At 42.8% G+C, this 24,296-nt stretch overlaps 1 protein-coding gene across 7 annotated transcripts in view; it reads left to right on the forward strand.

Annotated features, from left to right (window-relative positions):
- BCAS3 (BCAS3 microtubule associated cell migration factor) overlaps positions 1-24,296 on the forward strand; it is a 2,144,796-nt gene that overhangs the window by 1,153,359 nt on the left and 967,141 nt on the right. The gene's annotated exons all lie outside the window — the stretch shown is intronic.

Here is a 24,296-nt window from a genome sequence, read left to right on the forward strand (position 1 = left end):
CAGATGCTGAAGCGTGAAGAGGTCCGGAAACCGGCGGCTGAAGACTCCTCAGTCTTCATAAGGTAGCGCACAGCACTGCAGCTGTGCGCCATTTTCCTCTCAGCACACTTCACTGGGCAGTCACTGAGGGTGCAGAGCGCTGGGGGGGGGCGCTCTGAGAGGCAAATATAAACCTTATACAAGGCTAAAAATACCTCACATATAGCCCATAGGGGCTATATGGAGATATTTAACCCCTGCCTGACTGGAAAAATAGCGGGAGAAGAACCCGCCGAAAAAGGGGCGGGGCCTATCTCCTCAGCACACGGCGCCATTTTCTGTCACAGCTCCGCTGGTCAGAACGGCTCCCAGGTCTCTCCCCTGCACTGCACTACAGAAACAGGGTAAAACAGAGAGGGGGGGCACATTAATGGCTATATATATATATATTAAAGCAGCTATAAGGGAGCACTTAATATAAGGATATCCCTTGTATATATAGCGCTTTGTGGTGTGTGCTGGCAGACTCTCCCTCTGTCTCCCCAAAAGGGCTAGTGGGTCCTGTCTTCATTAGAGCATTCCCTGTGAGTTTGCGGTGTGTGTCGGTACGTGGTGTCGACATGTATGAGGACGATATTGGTGTGGAGGCGGAGCAATTGCCAAATATGCAGATGTCACCCCCCAGGGGGTCGACACCAGAATGGATGCCTTTATTTGTGGAATTACGTGATGGTTTATCTTCCCTTAAACAGTCAGTTGAGGACATGAGGCGGCCGGACAATCAATTAATGCCTGTCCAGGCGCCTCAAACACCGTCAGGGGCTGTAAAACGCCCTTTGCCTCAGTCGGTCGACACAGACCCAGACACGGGCACTGATTCCAGTGACGACGGTAGAAATTCAAACGTATTTTCCAGTAGGGCCACACGTTATATGATTTTGGCAATGAAGGAGACGTTACATTTAGCTGATACTACAGATACCGTAAAACAGGGTATTATGTATGGTGTGAAAAAACTACAAACAGTTTTTCCTGAATCAGAAGAATTAAATGACGTGTGTGATGAAGCGTGGGTTGCTCCTGATAAAAAGTTGATAATTTCAAAAAAGTTATTGGCATTATACTCTTTCCCGCCAGAGGTTAGGGCGCGCTGGGAAACACCCCCTAAGGTGGACAAGGCGCTCACACGCTTATCCAAACAAGTGGCGTTACCCTCTCCTGAGACGGCCGCACTTAAGGATCCATCAGATAGAAAGATGGAAGTTATTCAAAAGAATATATACACACATGCAGGTGTTATACTACGACCAGCTATAGCAACTGCCTGGATGTGCAGTGCTGGAGTAGTTTGGTCAGAATCCCTGATTGAAAATATTGATACCCTAGATAGGGACAATGTTTTACTGTCGTTAGAACAAATAAAGGATGCATTTATCTATATGCGTGATGCACAGAGGGATATTTGCACACTGGCATCTCGGGTGAGTGCTATGTCCATTTCAGCCAGAAGAGCCTTATGGACACGACAGTGGACAGGCGATGCGGATTCAAAACGTCACATGGAGGTTTTGCCGTATAAAGGGGAGGAGTTATTTGGAGTTGGTCTATCAGACTTGGTGGCCACGGCTACTGCCGGGAAATCCACTTTTTTTACCTCAAGTCACTCCCCAACAGAGAAAGGCACCGACCTTTCAACCGCAGCCTTTTCGCTCCTACAAAAATAAGAGAGCAAAGGGCTTGTCGTACCTGCCACGAGGCAGAGGAAGAGGGAAGAGACACCAACAGGCAGCTCCTTCCCAGGAACAGAAGCCCTCCCCGGCTCCTGCAAAAACCTCAGCATGACGCTGGGGCCTCTCAAGCGGACTCGGGGACAGTGGGGGGCCGTCTCAAAAATTACAGCGCGCAGTGGGCTCACTCGCAGGTAGACCCCTGGATCCTGCAGATAATATCTCAGGGGTACAGGTTGGAATTAGAGACGGATCCTCCTCATCGTTTCCTGAAGTCTGCCTTCCCAACCGTCTCTTCCGAAAGGGAGAGGGTGTTGGAAGCCATTCACAAGCTGTACGCTCAGCAGGTGATAGTCAAAGTACCCCTATTACAACAAGGAAAGGGGTATTATTCCACTCTATTTGTGGTACCGAAGCCGGATGGCTCGGTAAGGCCTATTCTAAATCTGAAGTCCTTGAACCTCTACATAAAAAAGTTCAAGTTCAAGATGGAGTCACTCAGAGCAGTGATAGCGAACCTGGAAGAAGGGGACTTTATGGTATCCTTGGACATCAAGGATGCGTATCTACACGTTCCGATTTACCCCGCACACCAGGGGTACCTCAGGTTCATTGTTCAAAACTGTCACTATCAGTTTCAGACGCTGCCGTTCGGATTGTCCACGGCGCCTCGGGTCTTTACCAAGGTAATGGCCGAGATGATGATTCTTCTTCGAAGAAAAGGCGTATTAGTTATCCCATACTTGGACGATCTCCTAATAAGGGCAAGGTCCAGAGAACAGCTGGAGACAGCTTTAGCACTATCTCAAGAGGTGCTAAGACAACACGGGTGGATTCTGAATATTCCAAAATCCCATTTAATCCCGACAACTCGTCTGCTGTTCCTAGGAATGATTCTGGACACGGTTCAGAAAAAGGTTTTCCTTCCAGAGGAAAAAGCCAAGGAGTTATCCGATCTGGTCAGGAACCTCCTAAAACCAGGAAAAGTGTCAGTACATCAATGCACAAGAGTCCTGGGAAAAATGGTGGCTTCTTACGAAGCAATTCCATTCGGCAGATTCCATGCAAGAATATTCCAAAGGGATCTGTTGGACAAATGGTCAGGGTCGCATCTGCAGATGCACCTGCGAATAACCCTGTCACCAAAGACAAGGGTGTCACTTCTGTGGTGGTTGCAGAAGGCTCACCTATTAGAAGGCCGCAGATTCGGCATTCAGGATTGGATCCTGGTGACCACGGACGCCAGCCTGAGAGGCTGGGGAGCAGTCACACAAGGAAGAAACTTCCAGGGAGTATGGACGAGTCTGGAAAAGTCTCTTCACATAAACATTCTGGAACTAAGAGCAATCTACAATGCTCTAAGCCAGGCGGAACTTCTCCTGCAAGGAAAGCCGGTGTTGATTCAGTCGGACAACATCACGGCGGTCGCCCATGTAAACAGGCAGGGCGGCACAAGAAGCAGGAGTGCAATGGCAGAAGCTGCCAAGATTCTTCGCTGGGCGGAGAATCACGTGATAGCACTGTCAGCAGTGTTCATCCCGGGCGTGGACAACTGGGAAGCAGACTTCCTCAGCAGACACGATCTTCATCCGGGAGAGTGGGGTCTACATCCAGAAGTCTTCAACATGTTAATAGACCGTTGGGAAAGACCAATTGTAGACATGATGGCGTCTCGCCTCAACAAGAAACTGGACAAATATTGCGCCAGGTCAAGAGATCCACAGGCAATAGCTGTGGACGCACTGGTAACTCCTTGGGTGTACCAGTCAGTGTATGTGTTTCCTCCTCTGCCGCTCATACCAAAGGTATTGAAGATCATACGGCAAAGAAGAGTAAGAACAATACTAGTGGTTCCGGATTGGCCGAGAAGGACTTGGTATCCGGAACTTCAAGAGATGCTCACGGACGAACCGTGGCCTCTACCTCTGAGAAGGGACCTGCTACAGCAGGGTCCCTGTCTTTTTCAAGACTTACCGCGGCTGCGTTTGACGGCATGGCGGTTGAACGCCAGATCCTAAAAGGGAAAGGCATTCCAGAAGAAGTCATTCCTACCTTGATTAAGGCACGGAAGGAAGTCACCGTGAAACATTATCACCGCATTTGGCGAAAATATGTAGCGTGGTGCGAGGATCGGAGGGTTCCGACGGAGGAATTCCAACTGGGTCGTTTCCTACATTTCCTGCAATCAGGATTATCTATGGGTCTCAAATTGGGATCCATTAAGGTTCAAATTTCGGCCCTGTCAATATTCTTCCAAAAAGAATTGGCCTCTGTCCCTGAGGTCCAGACTTTTGTCAAGGGAGTACTGCATATACACCCTCCTGTGGTGCCTCCGGTGGCACCGTGGGATCTAAATGTAGTTTTAGATTTCCTCAAATCCCATTGGTTTGAACCATTGAAAAAGGTGGATTTGAAATATCTCACATTGAAAGTGACTATGTTACTAGCCCTGGCCTCTGCCAGGAGAGTATCTGAATTGGCGGCTTTATCTTATAAAAGTCCTTATCTAATCTTCCATTCGGATAGGGCAGAACTGCGGACTCGTCCGCATTTTCTCCCTAAAGTGGTATCAGCATTTCATCTGAACCAACCTATTGTGGTGCCTGCGGCCACTAGCGACTTGGAGGACTCCAAGTTGTTGGACGTTGTCAGAGCCTTAAAAATATACATTGCAAGGACGGCTGGAGTCAGAAAATCTGACTCGCTGTTTATATTGTATGCACCCAACAAGTTGGGCGCACCTGCTTCTAAGCAGTCGATTGCTCGTTGGATTTGTAACACAATTCAACTTGCACATTCTGTGGCAGGCCTGCCACAGCCTAAAACTGTAAAAGCCCACTCCACAAGGAAGGTGGGCTCATCTTGGGCGGCTGCCCGAGGGGTCTCGGCATTACAACTCTGCCGAGCAGCTACGTGGTCGGGGGAGAACACGTTTGTAAAATTTTACAAATTTGATACCCTGGCAAAGGAGGACCTGGAGTTCTCTCATTCGGTGCTGCAGAGTCATCCGCACTCTCCCGCCCGTTTGGGAGCTTTGGTATAATCCCCATGGTCCTTTCAGGAACCCCAGCATCCACTTAGGACGATAGAGAAAATAAGAATTTACTTACCGATAATTCTATTTCTCGGAGTCCGTAGTGGATGCTGGGCGCCCATCCCAAGTGCGGATTATCTGCAATACTTGTACATAGTTATTGTTAACTAATTCGGGTTATTGTTAAGGAGCCATCTTTAAGAGGCCCTTTCTGTTGTCATACTGTTAACTGGGTTTAGATCACAAGTTGTACGGTGTGATTGGTGTGGCTGGTATGAGTCTTACCCGGGATTCAAAATGCCTCCCTTATTGTGTATGCTCGTCCGGGCACAGTACCTAACTGGAGTCTGGAGGAGGGTCATAGGGGGAGGAGCCAGTGCACACCACCTGACCTAGTAAAGCTTTACTTTTTTGTGCCCTGTCTCCTGCGGAGCCGCTATTCCCCATGGTCCTTTCAGGAACCCCAGCATCCACTACGGACTCCGAGAAATAGAATTATCGGTAAGTAAATTCTTATTATTTATTTATATATTTATATATGTAAAAGAGTACACACACACGGGTTAGCCCAGCAGGTATGCAGTAATGATCTATCATCCTTTTTTGTTGTTGCAGAATTTGAATGATGGCATTGAATCTGAGTGAAGAACAAAAAAATACACTATGTAGTGTAAATATAGTAATATAACTATATAATATTAAAATAGTATAAATATATAGTTATACCTACTTTTGGGCCACCCTGTATAACAGAAAGATACTGCAATTCTGTGCATAATTTGCAAACAAAAGCATGATGATTTTGTTCATATTTGAATCAAAACATTTAAGCTTGCAGCCCGTCAAGAGACCCAAATTCTCAGCAAGTCCCTACACTAGCATACTGCACGTATATGCCCAGCACACCATTGCAGTGCACTTAAATGCAATCACCTCTCAGATACAGATGGTAACATCTATACAAGGGTTGGCTTCTGAGCCACATCCAAATAGGCCTATTATAGCCTTTATTGGAAGCAGTCATTATAGTACTAGACAACATTTGTACATGGTACCAGCTGTGCGGCTGTATTAATACAGAAAGATGCAATACACATAACAAAACACAGAAACCAAAAGCAGGCCTGTTTATATATATATATATATATATATATATATATATATTTATTGCAGCATTCAATGTTTCTGAACTTTTTTAATGTTCTTTCATCATGAATGTGTTTGGGCACACTGGGGCAGATTTATTAAGCCTGGAGAAGTGATAAAGAAGTGATAAGTGGAAGGTGATAATGCACCAGCCAATCAGGTACTAACTGTCATTTTTTAAACCCGTAATGATTGGCTGGTGTGTTATCACCTTGCACTCATCACTGCTTTATTAATGCTTTTTAACTTCCCCAGGCTTAATACATCTGCCTCACTGTTTGAAAGAGAGAACTACCCTAAATTATATGATGGAGAAGATCTGCACAGATTCCTTACCAGTTGTCTACACCGATGGGCACAAGGTCTATACCACCCACTGCATAGGATAAGTGGGGCTTGTACTCCGCTCTGAGGGTGCATATGCGAGTACGAACCCTATACGTCCTCCACAGTGAAGAGGTTAAAATACACAGCATTCTAGTGTAATAAACTTTAAATTAGCCTATATTTCAGTCCATATTTAATCAATTATGGAGACAGTTTTATTCAAAAACACCAAATATTCAAATGCTATACAGCATTGAATGACCTATATTTTACCTTATCCCTGCTAAATAAACTTCCCTGTTGGAAGACATTCATTCATGCATATCTGATGCTAATACTGTCATGGGTCTGATATTCAGTTTGATGATTAGATGCTGCACACTATCTTGAGTAAATTTGCATACACGGGATGATAGTTTATTCACAAATAATATTGTTTAGATGACAGCATTATACTAATTTTATATGGATAACTTAATTTGGTGGAAACATAGGCAAAAAACATACCCCTGATCTCACGTGGCATGTAATGCACATCTACAGTACACCTATCCTACAGTAAACTCTGCAGCAATAAAAAAGAAGACCCCCATATACAGTATGTGTGTCAGGATCTGTTCTGTCCGGATACATCAAAGATAGTCAGCGGACACAGGATCAGGCACCTCTGGGAAATTACTGAAGTAACTCTGTGGTATAGACCGGACACTGTGTTGCTACCAATGGCTAACAGGAACCGGATTTTGACCAAACTGGGACTGGCGATACTGGGCCAGACTCGAACTGAACTTGCACTGGACTATGATTGAACGGGTGATACTGGACCAGAGTGGAACTAAATGATACTGGACCAGACAGGGGGTAACCGCACTAGTAGTCTTTAGTATTAAGTACACAGAGTACAGTAACATAGTAATTGAGGTTGAATAGAGGTAAAATGCCCATCGTGTTCTATCTGTATTCTGTATTAAGTTGAGTTGATTATAATGTCCCTGCTGAAGTAATGTTTTATGACTAGTTAACAACTATAAATGATGTTACACCCGGATTATCAACGTCAATATTTTAAATGTTGTAACCTTGGATATCCTTTTCAATCAGAAATTCATCCAATCCTTTTTTAAATGAATTTACAGAGTCCGCCATTTCCACCTTCCCTGACAAGGAATTCCAAATCCCTATTGCCCTAACAGTGAAGAACCCTTTCCTCTGTTGCGTATGGAATGTTCTCTCCTCCAGCCTCAGCGAATGCCCACGTGTCCTAAACAGAGTTTTTTTAATTAATAATTTCTCTGATAACTCTTTGTAATGTCCCTTTACATATTTGAAGACATTAATAATGTCTCCTCTTAGATGCCTCTTTTCCAATGTATACATATTCAACCTAGTAAGCCTTTCCTCGTAATCCAGTCCCTCAAGCCCTTTAATCATTTAGTAGCTCGCCTTTGAACCCTTTCGAGTTCACCGATATCTTTTTTTATACTGTGGTGCCCAACTGAACATAATATTCCAGGTGCGGAAGTACCAATGAATTGTATAGCGGCAGGATTACATCCTCGTCCCTTGTCTCAATTCCCTGTTTTATGCACGCTAGCACCTTACTTGCCTTCTTTACTGTGCTTTGACATTGTATACGGTTATTAAGTCTATTATCAATGAGTACCCCCACATCTTTTTCTAATACTGTTACCCCTAGACTTTCCCCATTTAATATGTAGGATGCAAGTTTGTTTTTAGTGCCGAAATGCATAACCTTGCATTTTTCTATATTGAACCTCATTCTCCATTTAGACGCCCAGATTTCAAGTTTAGATAAGTTATTCTGCAGAGACTCCACATCTATTTCTGAATTAATTGCCCTACACAGTTTAGTATCATCTGCAAAGCTTGACACTGTGCTTTCCAGGCCTATTTCTAGGTCATTGATAAATATGTTGAACAGTAGTGGGCCGAGTACGGACCCTTGTGGTATTCCACTGACTACTTGTGTTCAGCTTGAGGACTTCCCGTTGACCACTACTCACTGTATCCTGTTATCTAGCCAGTTACTTATCCATGTACAAACAGTTTTTCCTAGGCCAAGCTCCTTTAATTTGATGATCAGTCTCCTGTGAGGCACTGTATCGAAGGCTTTTGCAAAATCTAAGTAGACCACATCTACTGCTTTTCCCTGGTCAAGATTGTCGCTCACTTCCTCGTAGAAGTTAACTAAGTTAGTTTGACATCTGTCCCTCACAAAGCCATGCCGGTTCTTGCTAATAATCGGAATGGTCTGCAGATACTCCTGTATGCTATCCCTTAGAATTCCTTCCAATATTTTCCCCACTGTAGATGTCAAACTAACCAGTCTGTAGTTACCCGGATGATTTTTGGATCCCTTTTTAAATAATGGCACTACCTCGGCTATACGCCAATCCTTCGGTACAATGCCTGATCTAATTGAACTATTGAAAATCAAGTATAGGGGTCTTGCTAGTTGTGACCTAAGCTCCATAAGAAACCTCGGATGAAGTCCATCCGGGCCAGGTGATTTATTAATCTTTATTTTGCTTAATCTCTCCCGGACTACTTCTTCACTTAAACAAGCATCTCACCACGAATCATTGCTGTCACTATCGCTATGCACTACTCCCACCATCAGTTCTGCTCTGGTGAACACTGATGAAAAAAATTTGTTCAGTATTTCCACTTTTATTTCGTCATCATTTATCAATACTCCAAATTATTTTTTTATTGGACCTATGTTCCCCTTTTTTAACCTTATACTGTTTATGTATTTAAAAAACTTTTTAGTATTGGTTTTACTCTCTCTAGCGATTTTGCTTTTTTTTTTTTTCGTTTTAAATTTTAGCTGCTCTTATTGCTTTTTTGCATCTTTTATTGCATTCCTTGTAGTACTGGAATTAATCCACCTTTCCATTAGATTTATCGATTTCTGCCTTGATCATCTTGTTAAGCCACATCGGTTTAAGTTTGGTACTCCTGCATTTACTGCCCATGGGAATAAATTTGTGAATATTGCTATCTAGCAACCCTTTTAAAGCATCCTACATTTCCGAAGTGTTCTTACCATGAAACAAAACTTCACACTCAATGTCGTTTAGTACACATCTCAGCATACTGAAGTTAGCCTTCCTAAAGTTAAATATTTTTATTGAACCCTTATAGCTATGTTTCCTGAAACTGATGTTGAATGTGATCATACAGTGATCACTTACCAAAAGTCTCCCCAACTTTAGTGTTTGATATAATGTCCACAGCTTATAATGTTCAGCTTACAGGAGCTCAGGAATATGGACTCAGCCAGGACAAGGTGCAACACTGTTCAGACTGGATATAACTGTGCTTGGACAGGAACAAACGGTCACAGGATACTGGTAGTTACTGTGCTACTGGGTGCTGGTGCTATGGTTAGAAGTGAAGAAAGTTTACTGAATTATACGTAAACTTGCAGGAGATTCAGGGGTTAACAGCATGGCAGTATTCAGGATTTCTGCAGCAGCACTTGCCAAAAAGTCTGTGATAAAAACTGAAATCAGAATCCTGCAGACTGGAGGCACAGATGGATCCTTAGGTGGATATTTAGGTTGAAGTGAGGTAAAGAAGTCACAGATACTAGCTAAGGCTGTTGAATTGCACACTAGGAACTCAGGAATCTCAGCAGGTAGCTGAAGTCTGTATACAATACTGGAGCTGAAGCTGAGTGGAACAGTAGTAAAATGGGAGATACTCTGATGACTTCTGAACTGTGGAGCCAGGGGAAGCAATAGCTTATTGCAAGCAGGAGCTTGGAAGTCAAGATGTGACTTACGAGGAGTCAGAATGGCTTGTGCTCTGGCACAGGAACAATGGCCAAAATAGGCTTACAAAGGGATTGCAGTTCTCTAATTGGTTGCTAATGTCAGCTGAGGCAAGAAGCATTCTGACTGGAGGGAATGCAATCAGCTGACATGCTCCAACATGGTGACGTCCGTGCAACAGTTCACAAGACAGAGACAACAGAAAACCTGACTTGCAGGCCAGGTGACAAGTTAACTCACATGAAAAATCCTAGAACTTGAATATTGAAAGTCAGGTTCATAACAATGTGATGGCAATATTGTATGTACCCCTATCATCCATATCTCTGTAGTGATACAAATCACACCCAAGATCTCTGTGGACATTATTACACTTACTCCCTCCAACTCTAATTTGTGTTGTGATAAAAAAAAAAAAAAAATTATCATACATGCTAACACATCACCATAATCTGTAAAAAAACAACAACAGCAGTCTCTAGAGGCATTATTTAATACCCCCTTTCCACCAAAATCTGTGCAGTAATATAAACATCAGACGCATATCAGTGGTGGCATTAGTATATGTAAAATAATAACACGTTATTTTTAAGGGGAAATCACTTACAAGGCAAAATCGTGCCTTGTAAGTGATTGCCTCTTTTAAAAAAACGTCCAAGATCAGTCAGCATCTCGCATCTCTGGCAATCTCGGGCGTAATTACATCTGGCTCCAGATCTCTGTATATCTCAGTGCATATACCATTGTACCATTGTGATCCTTCTTAAACAGATTTTTACATGCTTTACGGTATATTGTATTTACTATATCTTGTTGGGGAGGGGGGGCATGTTAAAAGGGGAGAAATGTATCTTTCTTTAAAAAATAAACACCTAAATTGGAAACCAAACCTAATCGTAGTGCGGTTTAAAATATGGGGGGTCATTCCGAGTTGTTCGCTCAGTAAAAATCTTCGCATCGCAGCGATTTTCCGCTTAATGCGCATGCGCAATGTCCGCACTGCGACTGCGCCAAGTAAATTTGCTATGCACTTAGGAATTTTACTCAGGGCTTTTTCTTCGTTCTGGCGATCGTAATGTGATTGACAGGAAATGGGTGTTACTGGGCGGAAACAGGCCGTTTTATGGGCGTGTGGGAAAAAACGCTACCGTTTCCGGAAAAAACGAAAACCGCAGGAGTGGCCGGAGAAACGGGGGAGTGTCTGGGCGAACGCTGGGTGTGTTTGTGACGTCAAACCAGGAACGACAAGCACTGAACTGATCGCAGAAGCCAAGTAAGTCTGGAGCTACTCAGAAACTGCTACGAGGTGTGTAATCGCAATATTGCGAATACATCGTTCGCAATTTTAAGATGCTAAGATTCACTCCCAGTAGGCGGCGGCTTAGCATGAGCAAATCTGCAAAAATCCGCTTGCGAGCGAACAACTCGGAATGACCCCCATGGAGTTAGCTTTTTTTATAATGATAACTAAAACTAGTATATAGCTCTCATAGTGGCAGAGGGGCCCACAGAATGGGGTGGTGGTGATGCTTTCTCTATCAAAGCTCATGTGTCCTCTTCCAAAATGATGACTTTAGCCACATTGTTCTATGGTTATTAGATGATAAATCTAGGTAGGAATATATTGTTTAGAATGTATTCAGTAGTTTGTAGTAATTTGTACAATAAGCTTTATTCTGTGCGGTTTAAGAGAGATTCCAAATATGGAACAGGAAATCTGAAGGTACAGTAGTACCAGTGCCAAGATAAAGCTGTTGGCTTTACCTGTAATCTGTTAAGTGTTCCTTGCAAACTAATACCTCTAGTAGCATACAAGGCTCAACATTTCACATGGGTTTTAGCGGCTGAAATTGTGCAAGCCAAATGTATCAGTGCCATCCATAGAAACACTAATGCTCATACATTTCTACATTTTCTGCTGCTCTCTAATGTCCTCCTAATCTGCCAACATTTCTTGTTAAATCTTGGAAGTAGCTAAAAAGCCTCATGTCAGATTTAAGTCAGCAGCTGAATGTTGTTTCAGCACATTCTGAAGCAATAGACTTTGGGTCTTGTGCTGATCCTCATTTGCCTGTCCTATTTACTGGTAAATTTGCATTGCAATCATTTCTCTTCTACAGTGTATAGCAGCAGGTATGCTTTCTCTCAGAATAATCACCTCTAAGTGATAAGTGTTTTCTTGTTTCTATTACTATGGAGTATTTCCAAATGGAAAGCAACATGATTACTTCTAAATTATAGATTCATATTTGAGGGGAAGTAACACTGTCACTTCTGACACTTATGAGGTTTGTATTTGTGACTCCATGAACTGCTGTTGTCTCTCATGCATTCTGATCACTCCCAAGTCTGAGGAGCCTAATTATTGAGCATCCCAGCCCTTACAGCCTGTGAAAATGACAGTTTTTGTAGGATTAGATCAGTATTTAGTATAATTGATATATAAGAACACTCTTATCACCTGCATTTAGTACTTAAAATATCATAGCAGCCATCACCATCGTTCTTTATGAGTACAGCGAAATGTGGCAAATTGGCTTTTCACAGGTCAGCATTAGCAGCTCTTTCTCATAGTGAAAGTCTTGAGAAAAATTGTCTGTCTTCGCTGCCCCTCTCTAAGGAGGCTTTCAGTATTTGTAGTATATTGGGAGTTTTCACGGGGTAACCATAAATATTCTATATCCCTTGGATGTACTGGGATTCGGTCAATATACCGGTGGTCAAAATACCAACACCGGGATCCCAACACTACTCAGAATGCTGACACCGGTATCCCAAATAAGGTCACCAGCCTGGTGCCAGATCCCGACTGCTGGGATCCCAAACGAGCAAGTACCGGGACATTGGAGGTTAATCTACAGGGGACCACAAAAGATACCAGAGACATTGGCTGCAGTCCCACGTTTTTGACTGCAAAAGCAGAAACCTGTGGGGACTGCATTCTTGCCAAAATTACCAAGCTCCGGAATGCACATTCGTCTTCAGTAACTTTTGAACACTTTTCATCCTAGTAATTGATGCCTCGTGGTGTGCTTCTCATCAGACTTTTCTCTACACTGAGAAAACACTGATAGGTTGATTTGCTTGATATGTCCTGCCAGGTAAGTGTTTTTTTTAAATGCTGCTCTGTCTGTGTCGCACTAATAAGCGAAAATAGACAAAAAAATATGTTCACGTTAAAGTGCTTCGAACTAATCAGACCCTTTAGTTCTTTATGCAATTTGAAATTGACTGAATGCATCATTCAGGATAATGGTTTCTTGGTAATTTGATGTAGTTAGGAATGTATGGTCACTATGTGCGACATACCAGAGTAATAGTTTAGCGGATAATGCATATTACTGGTTAAGTGTGTAGAAGTCTTTGTTCTGTGTATTTTTAATTTAGTCAATATTGTAAAAAAGATACATTTATGGGAACAAAAACAGTCAGAGACAGATGGTGAAGTGGAATTAAAGTTGAACACAGTACTTTGATATGTTGTAGAGATAGGTAAGCCGTCTTGCGTTACCTTTCCTTGGCTGTCTGTCTTAAGAAGGGTACACACTAGACGATGTGCTCGGTGAGCGACATCGCCTAGTGCCGCCCCCCCCCCCCCAATGTGCAGTATTGCATAGTGACATCATGCCACAGCCGGCTGGAGCATGCAGCTTTGGACCATGAGTGCAAAAAATTGAGCTGCATGGACGGCCGAGGCCAAGGGTTGTTAACAACCCGCGCATTGCTCGTCGTCTGCTGCATGCACACTGGGCGATATAGTAAACGATATCACTTAGGAGGGGGAAAATGTGTGATAAAGTTTTCTATATCACAAAGTGTGTATGCACCTTAATACTGACTAATCTGTTGCTCACTTTACACTGCTCAGTTTTAAAGTATATTTCTGTAAAGGTGCACCCCAAACCCCCCACATCCATAGTAACAGACTAACAATAAAGGGTCTGCTAATTGAATCTGGCCCATAGAGGCAGCCCAGTTATCACATGGTCTGCTGAGGGAAAATATTTGTTTCTGTTTGCAAGCTTGCACACTTGTACGGCATTTCCATTAATATACAACTTTTTTAGTTCACATTTTATGTGGAATCTGCTTCTTTATTACCTACTACTTTGACACTGTGGGGCATATTTATGAAACTCTTTGGCTCTGGTAATGTTTCTGAGACAAATGCAGAGTAATGCAGCATACCTCAGCTGTGGTTATGCAATTTATCAAGCTCTGAAACCTAACATTTTCAGATGGCATTAGCTCGATTCTACTATTGGAAAAGGGTCGGAAGTGCTCCTCCTCTGGCCTTTACAGTTTACTTGCATGACCTTACCACGGTAACCATTGCTAGGATGGAACCTGGCACTGTACATTTTTGCTTCTACTCTTAGCGGTGAATATATAGCTTTCACAACTTGCCCGTGTGTGGTCATGCCAGAAGCAACCTTGCCAGGCTGGACTTTCCCTGACATGGTCAAAAACAAATAATCTCCCAGCATTTGACAATTTTAGAGGGACCTACCGGCCCCTCTGCACCTACAGCCAGCCCAGTGGCTCCCCCACCTGGCGACTGCAGAGAAGAGTAGCCACCAGGGAACTGCAGCAAAGCGGTGCTCAGCCCCAGTGTATAACTGGCGTGTGCAACATACAGTATAATAGCAGAGCCCCTAGCCCCTGCCCACCAAGCCAGGATTTTTAGATGTATCAGTTTGACCATGTATCGACTCCCGATGTATCAGAATATCAATTTTCCACATGTTTTTTTTTAGATATAATTTTTGTTAATATTGATATAATTAATCCTAGAGATGGTTAAATAGTCTAAAGTCAAGTTCATGAACAGTATACAAAAAAACAATTGTATTTTTTATGGTATACTGTATTTCAAAAATTTTTAATAATATCTTGTTGAATAAGGTTTAAATTCATATTATTGACCTAATTGACCTGTTTATTATAGCATGTGTACCTGTATGGGAGCAATGACAAATTACCCTGAAACATGTTGCAAAATTGCGGCAAATAGGCCTCATGGGTGGCTCGCAGTCACTGCAGGAAGCGCAAATACTTGCAGCTCTTAGTAACAGGATGGCCCCTTATTTGCTGTGGCTGCAAGAATTGAGCAAGAGTCCTGGACAGCCCCCTTACCTTAGTATTAAAATAACCACAACAAAACTGCTTTATCACTTTCCTGACAATGAGTGAATGCCTCAAATAGAAAGATTTACTATAAATGCATTCATTTGTTGTGTTTAGTATTGGTTTTAAAACAGGAACTTGTACTTGCGGTGGATGCCTGTACCGGAACTAAAGGTAACCAGTGTGTGTAAGGCAAATGTGAAACACACCTGTTTATATGTCTCCTATGCGCTGTATGTACCTAAAGTGTAGTCTGCATGTTCTGCTGTTTACCTGCAGTACTGTAACAGGCTGACATTGGCAGTAAGTTATGGTTCGATATAATATCACTTCCGTCAATAAGGTTAATTGCTAGCAAATGGCTAAATGGGACTTCAGTTGGATGCTACAGCTGTCTGCCATGGTAGTGGTAAGAGGAATTGTGGCGCCATTTCAGGGTCACTATTTGTATCTGTCTATCAGAGTTAGAAAACAGCAGTTTCTCTCAGTTTCATTCTTTTGTATAGCATTTCTGTCAATTGTTTAGCTCCATTAAGTGTGCAAGGGAAATAAAAGCCTCAATGACCAAGCCACAAGGGGCTGTGTATAGACCCTCTCTTTGTCCACAGTCAGAACATTGCATTAGGTCTCATTATCCATTTATAATAAGTGACCTTTGCCCTCTGGGTCATTGAAAAATACTCAATGTGCTTTTCTAACACTAGGTACCTCCATCAGCAGACTGATGAAACAATGAACCGTCTGGTTGTCTGATTGAAGGGGACACTTAGCAGGTTTTTATAAATACGAGGTTACATGCCAAACCCCTTAAGCAAAACTTTGCTCTTTAATCTTTCAAGCGTCAGAGTTCATAGACGTTTTTCCTGTTCCAAGATGAAAATCTGTTTCAATATTTTTATTCAGTCACATATAATCATCCTGGCAGCAGACTCCACTTTATTTAGTGTTTTTTCTTTGTCTCTTAAGAACAACTCCCAAGTTGTGAATCTATAAGAGACTATTGTATGAACAGCTATTTTCTAGTGTAAGTGTTCAAGACCTTTGTCCCCAGGGTCGCAGTAAGTAGTGCTGCACAGCTGTTTGGTTATTTTGGAGGTCATCTGTGACATCTGCTCTGAAAACCTCTATTTCGAGTAGTCCATACATACACCTATCTAAGCTCACTTTTGCAGCTAGCGTGTCACTTTCAGCAAACATAAGAACACTACCAATGTGAATATGCCACAGAACAACAATAACATGATTCCTGACCCACATCCTTTCCCATCTGTCCACTGCAGTCACATCTATGTCTGCAGTTTAAAGATAATTTATCAAGGACATTTTATAACTCTACTGCTATATAAGATTCATCGGATATTAGTAATACTGTGTCAGTACTATGGTAGATAAAAACAAATTGCATATACAGTACTGTATATATATATATATATATATATATATATATAGATGTATAGATACAGTACACAGTACTGTGCAAAAGCTTAAGGGGTATGTTCAATTAGGGTCAGATCCATTCCGACATGCATTTGTCGGAATGGATCCGACAACCCCTATTCAATCCTATCTCAGTTCGACTTTAAAAAAAAGTCGACTTGAGATGAGACCTGTGAGCGGAGGAGAGGGGGGAAGACTAGCGGGGGCATACGGAGGAGAGCAGCGCTACAGCAGCGCTGCAGAAGGATGTCTCACAGCCGCCTGACCTTACGGCAGTGTCCACCCGGCTCCAGCAAGCGTGACCTCACTAGCTGGAGCCGGGTGGACTCTGCCATGAAGGCGCGGCTGTGAGACATCCTGCTGCAGCGCTGTGCTGTAGCGCTGCTCTCCCCTGTATGCCCGCGGCTGTCCCCCATCTTCCCGCGGCTCAGTACAAATTTTTTTGTAATGTCGGACTGAGATGGTCGGAAACGGGGCCAAATCCTGTCGAATTTGGTCCCGTTTCCCTCAAAAGAATGTGAATCGGCAGCTATACCGCCGATTCACGTACTATTCGACAAGTTGAATTCCCAGACTTGTCGAAAAAAACCCAGCTGGGATTGAATAGGTCGAATCACAATTCGACCTGAAAAAGTTGAAAACTGCCGTCTTTTCGACAGACGGCAGTTTTCAACCCTAATTAAATATATCTTTATACAGTATTCACTAGTGATTTATATAATGGGAGTATAACACTCTCGTCCCTTGCATTAATTCCCCGTTTTATCCATGCTAATATCTTATTAGCCTTCTTTGCTGCAATCATACTTTAGGTACTGCTGCTTAGTTTGCTATCTATGAGAACACCTAAGTCATTTTCCAGTACAGAATCCCCTAATTTTACCCCATTTAGTATGTAGGTGTTATTTTTGTTCATGCTACCACAGTGCATTACCTTACACTTGTCTGTATTGAAGCGCATTCTCCATTTGGCTGCCCATGCTTCTAATTTAACTAAGTCTTTCTGAAGAGACTCAGCATCCTCCTCTGTATTTATAGCCTTACACAAGTTGGTATCATCTGCAAAAATTTACACCATGCTCTCTAGACCTTCTGTTAGGTCGTTAATGAAAATGTTGAACATTAGCGGTCCTAGTACCGAGCCTTGAGGCACACCACTTAGTACTTTAGTCCACTTTGAAAAGGACCCATTAACCACAACGCGCTGCTCCCTATTATCTAACCAATTTTTGACCCAAGTGCATATTGTGCTCCCTAGCCCTATTTCTTGTAGCTTGTAGATAAGTCGCATGTGTGGTACTGTGTCGAAATCTTTGGCAAAGTCTAAAAAGATTACATCCACCTCCTTACCCTGATCGAGGTTGCTCTTACTGTTTCGTAAAAGCCAAGTAAGTTGGTTTGACAGGATCTGTTCTTCACAAATCCATGTTGATTCCTTGTAATGACCTTATTGGCTTCAAGGAACTTCTGAATACCATCCCTTAGAATACCTTACAATACTTTCCCCACTATAGATGTAAGACTAAACTGGTCTATAATTACCCGGTACAGCTTTACTTCCCTTTTTGAATATAGGCACTACTTCCGCTATATGCCAGTCTTTGGGAACCATACCAGATATGACTGAATCTTTAAAGATCAAAAATAGCGGTTTTGCAAGATCAGAGTGATGCTCCATTAGAACCCTTGGGTGAATTCCATCAGGACCCGGTGACTTATTAATCTTTAAATGTTTTAATTGGTCACAGACTACCTCCTCACTTAAATAAGTACCTATCAGTGGGACATTCTCATTATTGAGATTGTGTGTTAGTCCCTGAATTGGGTCCTCTCTTATAAATGCTGTTGAAAAAAACACATTTAGTGTGTCCGCTATGTCATTATCATTTTTGATTAAGACTCCCAACTTGTCTTTTAAAGGGCCTATACTCTCCTTCTTTAATATCTTGATATTGATATATTTAAATAATTTTTTGGAATTCTGTTTGCTTTCCTTTGCTACTAGTTTTTCAGTTTCCACTTTAGCCGCTCTTATTTCCTTTTTGCATATTTTGTTACAGTCCTTATAGTGCTGAAATGACTGCATTATCATCAGATTAGTATTTTTTAAATGCTCGCCTTTTCTTGCCTATAAGTTCCTTTATCTTTTTGTTAAGCCACATTGATTTATAATTTTTATTCCTTTTTTTGCTGCTCGTTGGGATAAATTTGAGAGTATTTTTTAGCTAGTAGTGATTTAAATACATCCCATTTCTCCGTAATATTTAATCCTAGAAACAAACCATCCCAATCAATAACCCTTAAAGCTTTTCTCATCATTTCAAAGTTGGCTTTCCTAAAGTTTAGAGTCCTAGTTGAGCCAGTATAGGACTGTTTATGAAAACTGATATTTAATGTGACCATATTGTGGTCGCTGTTTCCTATGGGATCCCCTACTATAATACCTGACACCAATTCCCCATTGTTTGTTAATACCAGGTCTAAGACTGCATTGTACCTGGTAGGTTCTTCAATTAGTTGAAATAAGTAGTTATCATTTAGTGTGTTTAAAAACATATTACCCCTAGCAGTGTCACATGAATCGTTTTTCCAGTTTATCTCTGGATAGTTAAAATCTCACATCACTACTACAGTATGTCACCTACTCCTGCCGCTCTTTCAATTTGCTTCAGTAACAATTCCTCATCAGATACATTAATACCAGGCAGCCTATAGCATACACTCAATACTAACTTTTTTAATCCTTTTTCCCCGCATGCAATTTCTACCCATAACGTCTCGACAGTGTCTACAGTCCCCTCCTGCATAGCTTCCCGTATATCAGGTTTTAAAAATGGTTTTACGTAAAGACACACCCCTCCACCCCTTTTATTTCATCTGTCTCTCCTAAACAGCGTATAGCCCTCTAGATTGACTGTCCAATCATGAGATTCGTCCCACCAAGTTTCAGTAATGCCTATAATATCATAGTGTCTGCTTGCTGCAAGTATTTCTAGTTCCCCCTTTTTACCAGTTAGGCTTCTAGCGTTCACATACATACAACTAGGATAAGTATTTCCTCTTGATTTAGGGACATCATTCACCTTATGTAGCAACGATGACCTGTATTTGTTATTAGATAGTGCTTTGCTAAAACCTCTTTTAGTACCACTGTTAATACCCTGTCTGGCTGCTCTTACCCTTCCCCCAACTTCTGCCCCATTCCATTTACTACCGCCATCCCGACTATTTTCACTGCACGACCCGCAGTTTCTAGCTAATCCCTCCCCCCAGGCTCCTAGTTTAAAATCTACTCCAACCCTCTAACCATCCTACCCCCCAGCACCGCTGCCCCCTCCTAATTCAGGTGCAATCCATCACGACAAAAAAGATGGCGCCTGACTGAGAAGTCCGCCCAGTGTTCCAAGAACACAAACCCCTCTTTCTTGCACCAATCCCTAAGACACACATTGTCTTCCTTAATCTCCTTCTGCCTCCCTGGACTAGAACGTGGCACGGGTAATATTTCGGAGAATATTACCTTAGATGTCCTTGCCTTAAGTTTCTTGCCTAAGTCCCCCTATAGTCTTTCTTAAGGACATCCCACCTTCTGCTAACTTTGTCATTGGTGCCAAAATGTACCAAGACCGCCGGGTCCTTCCCAGCCCCTGCCAACAATCTATCTACCCGGTCCGCGATTTGCCGCACTCGAGCACCCGGGAGACAACAGACTGTACGGCGTTCACAGTCCCGGTAGCAGATTGCTCTATCTGCCTTCCTGATGATACCACCAAAATCTGATTAGGTACCTCACTATCTTTTATCCCAACTGCGCCAGAGGGACCGCTTCTCTGGATGCTAGAGGGAACAATCTCCTCCGGCACCGTAATTTCCTCACTACCCCTCAGGAAAGAGGGGTTTTTGTTCTTGGAACACTGGGTGGACTTCTCAGTCAGGCGCCATTCCTCACGAATCCTTGTTCAGTCATGCAAATTTATTCGGGTTTGATAGTTTGGAGATGTCGAGCCTCTCCCTCTTTTTCTTCCTTCTAACTGTGACCCAGCTGGCTACCTGATTTTCCTCTTCTACCGGTGACCCTTCCCGCAACTCCTCCACCATTTTATCTAATTCTCGCTCGAGATTGTGAATCTCCCTCAGTCACTTAACGGTTTGCTCTAGATCAGTTACATGGGCTTCCAGGGCAACCGTTCATACACCCCTCGTACAGATGTAATCACACTGGGACGGTTGCTCCAGGTGCGCGTACATCATGCACGACATGCACTGAGTGAGCTCCCCAATCACAGCCCCACCCATCTTGTTTGTAAGGCCTAACTCCCTGCTACCTTCAGTAGAAAATGAAGAAGCAAAACAATCCAAACAATGCAATACAGTACTATAGCCTAGCTGTGACTAGGAGAATATACAACAGTAGACCGCAATTGAATAAAACAAAAAAGAAACAAAAAACACTTACTTATACAATACTGAAGTTGGGCTTATACTTATCTATCCTTGTGCGCCCCTTGATCCTCCTCTTTTATGCAGCAGTAGTCCCCGGCTCCCCTAGTGGCAGCAGCAGCAACGGCAGCTGACTCCGTCCTCTCCTCTGATGGCTGCAGCAGCAAACTTCGTCCCCTGTGTACAGCTCAGCCGTGGGTTCTGACCCCACAAATCGGCTGTGTCGGCAGCAACTTGCAGCAGCCTCACCGGCCAGTACCCAGTACACACAATTTAAAAAAAAAAAAAAAAATAGGCAGCTCCACGCATCCAAAAACTCAGCCCCTCACACACACAATCAGAATCTCAGCCCCTCACACACACAATCAGAATCTCAGCCCCTCACACACACAATCAGAATCTCAGCCCCTCACACACATTTAGAATCTCAACCCCTCACACACACAAGATCTAAGCCCCTCACACACACACACACACGTCTCAGCCCTTCACACACACTAGATCTAAGCCACACACACGCACAAGTTTCAGCCACTCACACACACACACACACACACACACAAATCTCAGCCCCTCACACACACACAAGTCTTAGCCCCTCACAGACACACATACACAAGGTCTCAGCCCCTCACACACACACACACACACACACACACACAAGTCTTAGCCCCTCACACACACACAAGTCTTAGCCCCTCACACACACACACACACACACACACACACACGGTCTCAGCCCATCAGTCACTCAATATACCACCCCACTCAACTATCACAGAGGGCGGCAGCGGCTGCCGCTCTGGTACCTGATTGACCCGGTCCGGGTTCCCCCTCTCCGGCACCACCGCACTTTGGTCCCCCTTCTTCGGCACCACCGTGTACCCCTCCTCCCGTATTCTCGACCTCACTTGCACATCTGACTTCCGGTTTCGGTTCGCAGTCCTCTCCACTGACCTCTCAGTAGTCCTCCCAGAAAGGCGTAAACAAAATGTAAGCAAACATACTGGAACTACATAGCGTTTAACCGCTAGCCAAAACACACAAACTATTGAGCACTACCAAATACAATTTTGCACGTGACATTTAGGACAAGCAGAGCTAGGTAGTAGGGCCATTGAAAGTCTCCTAAATAAAGTCCATTGGAATATGCTGCGCTATATAACAAACTGTTAATAATAATAATAATAAATAAGGCCAGTGAAAAATTTTAAGAAATAGTTCCACACATTAACAAAATTTTATGGCTCTGCTGTTATTATTAAATATCTTTACTTTCATTAAAACGTATATAGAAGTTAAGTGAGGAAGCCACCCCATTACTCCTGTTTGAATTGTTTCATTGTCAGCTTGTTCTTTTATGAAGACACACATTTTCCAATGTCTTGAAAATATATTGGGCGTTCTTAGAGGGGGGTGGCAATGCAGATGCACAGAGATGGAGCATGTTATGGGAGAGTTGCAGACGTCTTTGGTCTATAGAGGCACAAAGGCGACATCTCAGTCCTTGCCCAATCAGACGCACTGCTGTACACCAGAGAAGGGCTTGTAGTGGCATTTGCATAAAGTCACAAAAAATTGTAAATGCATGTAAATCAGATTTAAACAGAGAACTATTTTCAGTTCTTGACAATCAGTCTCTAGCAGTGTCCGCTGTAAGAATGTCCAAACCAGATGGTTCACAATCTGCAGTCCAGCTTTAACTAATATCATTAATTCAAATAGGCAGCGGTTGAGAATTTTGCACACCATTGTTTGCAGAAATTTTAGTTACTCCTACCAATGGCAGGTTGGCTCTTAATGCAAAAGCCTGTGGGTATACGTTTCCCTTATAATACTGTAAAAAAAGGGTATATTAGCTAGGCTGCCCTGAAGATGCGCAAGTGCTTCGCTGTCTAGCGAAGCACTCACATTTTAGTGGGGGGGGGGAGGGACCCGGCATGCTTGGCGGTCTTGCCCTGTGCTGGACGCCCCCCCCGCATGTTAGTGGAAGGAGTTATTTTGCAATTTTTCACAATATTACAACTCATGCTGAATTAGGCCCTATGTACTGCATGTGCATAATGTTGCAGAGACCTCAACCTCAACAGGAATGGTCTGTTATAACGGAAAAAGGTCCTACCTGTGGCATTATATTATCAGTACTCCATTAAAAAGGCAGGTCATTTAGGCAATTATTTATTACCAGTTATTTATATAGCGCACACATATTCCGCAGCGCTTTACAGAGAGTATTTGGCCATTCACATCAGTCCTGCCCCAGTAGAACTTACAATCTATATTCCCTACCACATGTACACGCACACTCATTAACGTTAAGTTTAATTTTGTAGGGAGCCAATTAACCTACCAGCATATTTTTGGATTGTGGGAGGAAACCGGAGTACTCGGAGGAAACCCATGCAAGCACAGGGAGAATATACAAACTCCACACAGTTAGGACCATGGTGGGAATTGAACCCATGACCTCAGTGCTGTGAGGCAGTAATGCTAACCATTATACCGTCCGTGCTGCCAAATGGATTGGATAAAGCACTTGATTAATAGATGTTGATGTCATTAAATGGATTATGGGATAAAATACATAATACACAAATGGGATGCTATAATGATGTACAACCGAAAAGTACTACAGTGAGGCTCATATGGGAGCCACAAGGAATACCTAACTCATGTGTGATTATTCAGCGGCAGCCTAATGCTTCTGGCAAAAAGAAGCAGTGATATGTGCATGCAAGCCTACCATCTGTATATGCACATAGTGATTTGACATTGTGGGGTTCTAGTGAAGCTTTCTGTTTTCATTGGACCCAATTGATGCGCCAATGCAATCCTTTAGATGGTGTTACTTTTTCCACAGAATCCTATGGGAAGAGAATATACTACAAGTGCATGCAAACCTAATTTTATCACATATAGGTAGGTTGTGATGGTTTTATCAATTGGCTGTAATTAAACTGCACAGCTGATCCAGTAAAGATACTGCTATCTGTCTGCATTGAATCCGTGAATGGTTTGGGCATAGGAAGGTACTTAATTCATTTGCAATCCCAGTTTTTCTGTTACTTTTTTAAAAGGCGTCCTTTTCAATGTAGAAAATCGGCTAGTACACTACACTCATATTTCTTTGCATAAATAGGGGGATCCTTGGAACTTGGCAAGGACATACTTATTTGTTTTAGTGGCATGATACAATGCAAAAAATATTGCATCATCATCAGTTTTCCCCAAGCCTACGTAATGATTACTGCACCAAAAACTGTGTTGGAAGAGCTACCC

This window comes from Pseudophryne corroboree, chromosome 2 (genome assembly GCF_028390025.1).
Source record: "Pseudophryne corroboree isolate aPseCor3 chromosome 2, aPseCor3.hap2, whole genome shotgun sequence".
Lineage (NCBI taxonomy): Eukaryota > Metazoa > Chordata > Amphibia > Anura > Myobatrachidae > Pseudophryne > Pseudophryne corroboree.